This window comes from Lonchura striata, chromosome 20, assembly GCF_050655825.1.
Source record: "Lonchura striata isolate lonStrDom1 chromosome 20, ASM5065582v1, whole genome shotgun sequence".
NCBI classification, from domain to species: domain Eukaryota; kingdom Metazoa; phylum Chordata; class Aves; order Passeriformes; family Estrildidae; genus Lonchura; species Lonchura striata.
The window spans coordinates 15978817-15987480 of NC_140722.1; the positions used below are offsets into that span (position 1 = coordinate 15978817).

The 8664-nt window shown below is 53.0% G+C and overlaps 1 long non-coding RNA gene across 2 annotated transcripts; it reads right to left on the bottom strand.

The window, feature by feature from the left end:
- Positions 1-618: 618 nt before the first annotated feature.
- Positions 619-6175, bottom strand: LOC146765751 (uncharacterized). Of its 2 annotated transcripts, XR_014949723.1 has the most exons (6): positions 6085-6175; positions 5305-5475; positions 3012-4347; positions 2743-2843; positions 2512-2561; positions 619-1346 (listed from the first exon to the last, which is right to left on the bottom strand). It is a non-coding gene; the product is annotated as an uncharacterized LOC146765751 (long non-coding RNA). The 2 variants fall into 2 exon arrangements; XR_014949722.1 differs by lacking the exon at positions 6085-6175 and having other exon boundaries at positions 620-1346; positions 5305-5787.
- Between the last annotated feature and the right edge of the window lie 2489 nt (positions 6176-8664).

Below are 8664 nucleotides of genomic sequence, written 5' to 3' on the forward strand. Positions count from 1 at the left end.
CGAAGTTGTCCCCACCTCAAACTTGTGCTGCCCTGATAGACCCAAGGGAGCCCTACAAACTGACATCAGGAACCTGGACTGCTGAGTTTTCTTTCCCAGGGAAAATGGCCAAAGGATGTGCCCAGGGGCCCCTGGCCCTGACTGCAATAAATCCTTATATCGAAGGACGGAGCGCAGACCGAAGGTGTCCCCACCTCAAACTTGTGCTGCCCTGATAGACCCAAGGGAGCCCTACAAACTGACATCAGGAACCTGGACTGCTGAGTTTTCTTTCCCAGGGAAAATGGCCAAAGGGTGTGCCCAGGGGCCCCTGGCCTTGGGCTGGGCCCTGACTGCAAAGAATCCTTATATCGAAGGATGGAGCCCAGACCGAAATTCTCCCCATCTTAAACTTGTGCTGCCCTGATAGACCAAAGGGAGCCCTACAAACTGACATCAGGAACCTGGACTGCTGAGTTTTCTTTTCCAGAGAAAATGGCCAAAGGATGTGCCCAGTGGCCCCTGGTCCTGACTGCAAAAAATCCTTATATCGAAGGAGGGAGCCCAGACCGAAGTTGTCCCCAACTCAAACTTGTGCTGCCCTGATACACCCAAGGGAGCCCTACAAACTGACATCAGGAATCTGGGTTTCTGAATTTGCTTTCACTATGTAGATATCCCTCATTCATTGGCAGGGCCCTGCGATCCCCTTGGTTTTCAGGTCCCACGTTTCCTTTTGCTTCCTCAATGTCAAATCCTCACTGGATTTCCCTCATCTTGCATCTCCCACCCCCAAGTACTCAGGGATTTTTTTTCATGCCGAATACCTGTTTTAATCTGAGAGTACAAAGCTTCGGCTTGATTTTTTCTGTGCTTGATTTCTCCTTGGGAAATCTGCCACCATATAACCCTAACCACAACCACTTTGCTTTGCTCAGAATTCACAACCTTCAGACCAGCATCATGGCACCTTACCCACTGGCCCTCCACTGGCACCTTCCCAAAGCATTCCAGTAATGCTCCACATTTTCAGTGGGCATCCTGTCTCGCCCTCATCCTGACCCTAAAAATACACCAAGGAATTCTAAAATAGCCATTAGGAAGGTATAACAATTCTCTAAAAGATGCCAGAGAAAGCCTTCAAAAATCCCCTAATAGCCCTGCAAAAAAAAACACTCAAGGAAGCCTGCTCTGCCTCCAAACCCCTTCCTGTTGCCCTCTAGCCCACAGATGTCATCCCTACCTTTTCGCAGCGGGTCCTGTTGTCCTCTGAGGGTTCTGGCGTTGTCCTGGTGCGAGGGTCGCTGCCCTGTCCCACTGGGAGGCTTCCGGTGTGGTCTCGCTGTCAGGCTTGCTGTGCTGTGCTGCTGTTGTTAGGGGTGAAAAGGGAAAAGGCTGCTTAGGGTGAGGTTAGGGCTGGGTGAGGGGTGCTGCACCTGTACCCTAACTTGCCTCCTAAGCTGTACGCTGTAGCCCTGATCCCCACTGGACTGTCCAGCCCTCAGACCCTCTCCCTTCACCCCTGACCCCTCCCTCAGCCCCCCAGCCCTCAGGCTCTGGCTGTCACCCTCGAACCCCCCTTTGCCCCTCAAGCCCCCTCTCCTCTGCTCCTCAGCCCCCAGCTTCTCTGTGTCACCCTCCAGCTGCCCCTGCCCCCCTCAGCATCTCTCTGTGTCACCCACTGTCCCCTCCCCTGTTCCTCCCTCAGCTCCCAGCCTCTGTCACCCTCAAGCTGTCCCTCAGCCTCTATGCCATGAAAAGACCCTAAAAAACCCACAAAAATGCCCTAAAAAAACCCTCATCTTCAAAATGTCTTTAAACCCCGACAAAAACATGAAAATAGCCTCAGAATGCCCTTAAAATACAATAAAAATACTCTACTTTAAAAAGCCCCTAAAACACCCCTAAAAACCCCCAAAGAACGTTTAAAAAATATCTCTAAATATTCCTAGAAGAGCTCTAAAAATAGCCCCAAAATCCTTAAAACACATTGATGAGACCCTAAAGAAACACCGCAGCGAGGGAGGCTGGAAGATGCGAAGCCGCGCTCCCGGCCCCGGGCGCAGCGCGGCTCCGGCAGGAAAGCGGCTCCTCCGGCAGGAAGAGGCGGCGCCAGGCCAGGAGACCCCCGCCCGCTGCCCCCGGCCCGGCGGGGCCGGCACCGGGCCCGGGGGGCCCCGGCGGCGCCCGAGCCCCGCGCCCGGAGCGGACGGAGCGGCGGCACCGGCGCGGCGCCCGCGCCGCCTCCCCCGCCCGCCGGCCCGGCCAAAGCTCCGCTCGGCTCCGCACGGCTCGCACCGGCGCGGCTCCGGCGGGCCCGCGGCAGCCCAGCCGCGCCCAGCTCCCCTTCCGCCCCGGCCAGCCCCGGCACTGCCGGCAGGGCTCCGCGCCGGACCCTTCGCTGCCGGGCCGGGGGCAGAAGAAGCGCCCCGAATGCAGCGGCACAGCCCGATCCCCGCCCTGCCAGCGCTGCCACGGCTGCAGCTCCCTTCCTCTGAAGCCCCGACACTGATGCCACGCTCCGGCGCTCACCTCACCCTAACAAGGGAAAAGAAATGTAGGCTTCCCTTCAATCGTGTCCCCTAGAAGAGAAGAAAAGAAGCAGCTTTCCTCAAATGATGGCAAAAGGGAGAATTTTACCTCAATCCAAACCCCTTAAAAGGTGGGACCACAGGACTGCCCCCTCCAATTCAACCCCAGGATGACGAAATTTCAAAGGGAAAGGAGAAAAGTCCCCGCTATAAAGGCACAGCACCGGCTCACCTGCTTGGCTGCTGCTTCTCGGCACAAAGGTTTGTCCCTGGGCTCCTCCTTTGAGCAATGCTCCACGTATCCAAGTGTGTATCCAGGTGATCCCCCGGACCCTGTCCAAAGCGCCCACCGTCCTTCCAGGAGACAGCCCCGCGAGCCCCCCACAAACTCCTCTTCTCCAGCAGCTCTGTGCAAAACCCGGCTGAGGCAAAGCCTCACCCTTAAATAACCTCCCCCCGGCAGGACACGCCCCTCCTCCTCATCAACTTAACAGCTCGCACCTGCTGCTGTTGCCACTCTCCAACAGCGTCTCTTGGTCTCTCCCTCTCCAGCACACAGCCCACTTCTCACAGACACAGATCCAACAGAAATCTGCTACAGGTGTTGGCTTTTCTTAATCCACCTGGTTACATGATTAAAACACATACATGCATTGATGGTCATTGAGAGAAAGCTTTCCCCTGGAGAAAACAGTCCTTTTGCCGGCACACTTTGATACACCTTCGGAAAAAGCAGAATCTGCACCAACTCCTAAGACCCCTGCCGAGGAACCCAGCCCTGCCTGGGACACCCAAAGCAGCAGACCTTGAAAAAGGAGGGGAAAAGTCAAGCTTGGAGTGGAAAAAGAGGATAGAACTACAGCAGCCTTTAAAAATGCCTGCACAGAGCAATAGTGGGAACCAGACACATTTATTCTTTCCTTGCTTTCTGTGATGACATAAATAGGAAGTAAGAACACGTTAAACAAAAGGCAGAGCTAGGATTTTACAGGTCTTCATTTTGGCAGCCTGCATGACAAACACCTCTTCCAGGACTGCGATGCCTTTTGGGGAATGGCAGAGAACGGAGGCAAAAGGTGCCGGGAGCCCTTTCTGTTCCCTTCAGCCCCTGCAGCCCCTCCGGTGCTTTCAGGGCACTCTCTTGGTTTGTTCCTAGAGAAAAAGGCTAGGGCATGATTTTCAAAACTACTGCCCGTCCCCAGTCAGAGTTTCCTACATTCCTGGGTACAAATGAGTGGATGGAGGGAGTGGATGGATGCTGTCCAGCAGTGTCCCCAGGGGCATCTGGAGTGTTCACACTGCTGAGCTGAGAAAAACTCACAAAACCCAGCCCAGGGGCCTGTGATCCTCCACCCACCCGGGGGAACTCCGGGTGCTGTAAACAGAGGCCACAGCACACACCAGGCTCTGCTGTGCCCGGTGAGGAGTCTCTGTATGAGCCCTGAGCCCTGGCATCGCCTCCCAAACACCACAGAGACCTCTTGTGCCATCAGAGAAAAGCCCTGGAGCAAACGTGTGTCCCCAGCACGATCAACAAGAGATGCAGAATTACCTCCTCAATAAAAACACTGTTTCTGATGGAAATGTTACCTCTGTCAACTGTGAGGATTTTATAGGAATACTGGCTCAAGAATTCAGTGACTTCAGGGATTCCATACCACAGGTTCCTGGGACTGCTTGGGCATCCAGAGCCTATAGTATTGGTTAAACTGGTAGAGCTGAGGATACTTATCAGCTTTGTCACAGAGCTGGAACGTCACGCAGGGAGCAAGGGGTTCTCTCGGAGAGTGCAGGAGGCCAGTGAAAACAGCACCAAGGTCCTCCACGACGTCTGCTCCTAGAAAAGCCAAATAAATTAAACTATTGACATGAGCACGGACACTGGGGCAACCTTCCTTACTTTGGGCCTTGCCAGCAGCCCACAGAGCCTCACGCAGAAAAGAACTGATCGAGATCAAAAAGTGTTCCTAGTGACCTAGACAGGTGCTCCTGGCCGCTGAGGTACCTGAAAAACCCTCCAGACATCATCAGCTCTTGCTTAAGCAAATAATCCACCTTCACCGTGTTGTGCCAAAAACACGCCCGGCCCTTAACAGGGAGAGACCCTGCCAGGCACCGCCTCAGAGAAGAACCGAGCTGTACTGGGGGGACACACCCAGCCAACGTGTACGAGTTAAACAGAATTTTCTCTCAGAACTGGGACTTTCAGCACCCCCCAGGTGCTACTCGACTGCCACATACACACAGAGGGCTTCGTGAGGTGCTCTGGGGTTGGCCAGTCCTGCTCCAAGCCCTGCTGATGCCCCGGTGGTTTTAAGGATGTCCTCAAGGAGGTGGTAGAACCTCACAGTGTTTGCCCCTGGAGCTTAATTTCTGAAGTTTTCCTTGGGAAACGCACCCACTTCCTACTTAACAAGGCAGTCCCCTCTCCCTGCTCTCAGGAAGAGCTGCCCACAGGCACGGGAACCACCTTCCTCTCCTGATCGCCACGCTCTGCCCTTAAAACGCTGTTACTGAGGCCAGCTACTTCCACACCAAGACTGTCCATGCAGGGACAGTGTCCCTTCTCTTCAGGGTCAGGGAAAAAGGGCAGAAGCACCTACAGAGCTTCAATGCCCCTCCTGAGCACAAAGCACCGTGAATCTGCACCTCCTGCTGCTTGCAGGGAAGATAATAAAATGCCTCAAGGTAAAAAATGATAAATGGTAAAAAATTATTACAAGAGGGTAGAAGTGATGCTGCTTTCACTCCACTGCTAGAAATGACACATAAAACATAAAAAAAAACCCTGTACCTGTTCCATTTTCAGACTGAAACAACAGCATATTCCTGGCTGCTCATGCAGCAGGGACAACAGCACTGAAGGGAAATGTTTGGATAATCACGTCTTCATTTAAAGAGAACCCAATTCCTTCATCTAAGCCATCACTGCCCTCCATCAGAACAGCCAGCACATCCACGACATCTAATAAGCGAAGGAAAAAATGTAAGCAGAGGATCCAGACTTACTGGGAAAACAACAGAGGTAGAATGCAACATTCCAGGAACACAAGGTAGCTTTTTAGTCACAAAAAAAAAGAAAGAAAAAAAAAAACACCCAAAAAAAACCTAAAAAAAAAACCCACCAAAAAACAAAAAACCCCAAAAAACCCCAAAGGCACATTTGCCAGGCAATACAATGTTAGGGGCAGCACAAAAATCACAGCTGTACTTCACTCTGCCTTTCAAAGCTGCTGTCCAGCACAGGTTGCCCACAGAAGCTGTGGCTGCCCCTGGATCCCTGGAAGTGTCCAAGGCCAGGCTGGACAGGGCTTGGAGCACCCTGGCATGGTGGAAGGTGTCCCTGCCCATGGCAGGGGTGGAACGGGACGAGCTTTAAATAAAGGTGCCTTCCCATCCAAACCCTTCTGGGATTCCACGATTCTGTGAGCAGCCCCAGGCAGAAGGGCTAAATTTCCATTGTGGTTCGGAAATGCTGCTGCAAGAGCACAAACAGATTTCAAATACTGTTCAAGTGGCACAACCACATCAAAAATTACGTCTGGGGGTAAAGTGGCAACTCTGCAATTCCAGCCTCTGATACCAAGGACACATGGAGGGCTGAATCCAGGGGGCGTTCGGGGTCCGAGTCGGGGTCGTCTTCATGAGCCACCAGCCTGGGGACCCAAAATTGGGGGGAACCCCGAATTGGGGGGGGACCCAAAATTGGGGGGGTCCTGGGGGGCTCTGGAAGGTCTTTGCAGCATCCCAGGAGGAATTTTGGGAGTCCCAAGGGGGGGTTTGGGGAGTCATGAAGGGAATTTAGGGGGTCTCAGAGAGTTTTTGGGGGGTCCCAGGAGGAATTTTGGGGACCCTGATGGGAATTTTGGGGATCCCAGGGGGTGTTTTGAGGTCCTGGAGAGCTTTTTGGGGGGGTCTCAGGGAGTTTTTGGGGTCCCAGGAGGAATTTCAGGGGTCCTAAAGAGAAATTTGGAGGTCCCAGAAGGTGTTTTGGGGTGACAAATAGAATTTTGGGGGTTCAAGGGGTGTTTTGGGGTCCCGAAGGGAATTTTGGGGGTCCCAGTGGGGTTTTGGGGGTCCTGAAGGGAATTTTGGGCGTCCCAGGGGGGGTTTTGGAGTCCTGGGGAGAATTTTGGGTATCTCAAGAGGTTTTTGGGAGGAATTTTGGGGTCCCAAAGAGAATTTTGTGGGTCCTGGGGAGGGTTTGGGTCCTGAAGTAGAATTTTGGGGGTCCCAGGGGGTTTTGGGGGGTCCCAGGAGGAATTTCAGGGACCCTGATAGGAATTTTGGGGGTCCCAGCGGGGGTTTTGGAGTCCCAAAGGGAATTTTGGCCAACCCAGGGGGAGTTTTGGAGTCCTGGGGAGAATTTTGAGGGTCTCAGGGGGTTTTTGGGTGGAATTTTGGGGGTCCCGAGTGGAATTTTGTGGGTCCTGGGGAGGGTTTGGGGTTCTGAAGGGAATTTTGGGGGTTTCTGGGAGTTTTTTGGGGGTTCCAGTAGGAATTTTGAGGTCCTGAAGGGAAATTTGGGGGTCCCAGGGGGGGTTTTGGGGTCCCAAAGGGAATTTTGGAAGTCCCAGGGGGGATTTTGGGGTCCTGGAGAGGTTTTTGGGTGTCCCAGGGGGCCTTGTGATGTCCTGGAGAGAATTTTGGGGGTCTCAGGGGGTCTTGGGGAGGAATTTTGGGGGTCCCAAGTAGAATTTTGTGGGTCCTGGGGGGGGTTTGGGGTCCTCAAGTGGATTTTGGGGGTCTCAGGGGGTTTTGGGGGGTCCCAGGAGGAATTTAGGGGTCCTGAAGGGAATTTTGGGGTCTCAAGGAGTTTTGGGGGGTTTCAGGAGGAATTTCGAGGACCCTGATGGGAATTTTGGAGGTCCCAGGGGGGTTTTTGGGGTCCCAAATGGAAGTTTGGGCGTTCCGGGAGGGGTTTTGGGGTCCCAAAGGGAATTTTGATGGTCTCAGGGAGGTTTTGGGAGGAATTTTGTGGGTCCCGACCAGAATTTTGAGGGTCCTGGGGGTGGGTTTGGAGTCCTGAAGGGAATTTTGAGGTCTCACGAAGTTTTTGGGGGGTCCCAGAAAGAATTTCGGGGACCCTGATGGGAATTTTGGGGCTCCCGGGGGGGAGTTTGGGGTCCCGAAGAGAATTTTGGGGGTCTCAGTGGGGTTTTGGGTCTCCCAGGAGGAATTTCAGGGACCCTGATGGGAATTTGGGGTGTCCCAGGGGGGCTTGTGGTGTCCTGGGGAGAATTTTAGGGGTCTTGGGGGTTTTTTGGGAGGAATTTTGGGGGTCCCGAGTGGAATTTTGTGTGTCCTGGGGAGGGTTTGGGGTTCTGACGGGAATTTTGGGGACTTCTGGGAGTTTGTGGGGGGTCCCAGGAGGAATTTGGGGTTTGTGAGAACCCCAGCCTTTCTCTGGGGTCTCATGTGGTGAAATTCCTCCTCCAACCCGTGCTTCCAAAGAAAAACTCCGCAGGCTTTAGCTGTTCAGTCTCAAGGCAGTTTATCGCTAGTTATCTAACAGATTATGTTCTTGCACTGCGGCTGTTTGATCAGCGGCCTGGGTAGAGGCACACACACACCCTGACATCCTCTCTATCTGCTGTCTTCTTCGTCTCTCCCCCCGCCCAGGGCTGCTGCTATCTTTTATAAGATATATTACGTATAACATGTTTACAATTATTCCCCAGTACCTACTACCTACGTTGCCAAGTGTTTTTCTACTCTAAACCAATCTGTGAGTGCCAACATCACCAAGAACATGGAGGTAAGGAAAAAGAAGGAGGAAGAACAGGATCAGCCCACTTTCCTCCATCTTAGAACTCCTGACCCCCATGTACAAAGTGAAAACCCCCCTGGACATGTGCTAAAACCCCCTTGTACAATACTAAAAAAATTTCCCCTCTACTTTGTAATTACTTTTACTATACTATCTAACCTTTTGTGATTGCTTGTTCCACCTCCAAAATTGGTAACTCATTCCATGGCTCAAACTCACAATCACAGCTGTTTCCAGCTGCCTGCCAGGGTCCCAAATGCTTCTGACCAAGGCCTGGAACCACTAAAAATGTCTGAGAGACATTATGAGTTCCCACAGGGGTCCTGAAAATAAATCTGGGGGTCCCAGGGGGGGTTTTGGGGTCCTGAAGGGAATTTTGGGTGT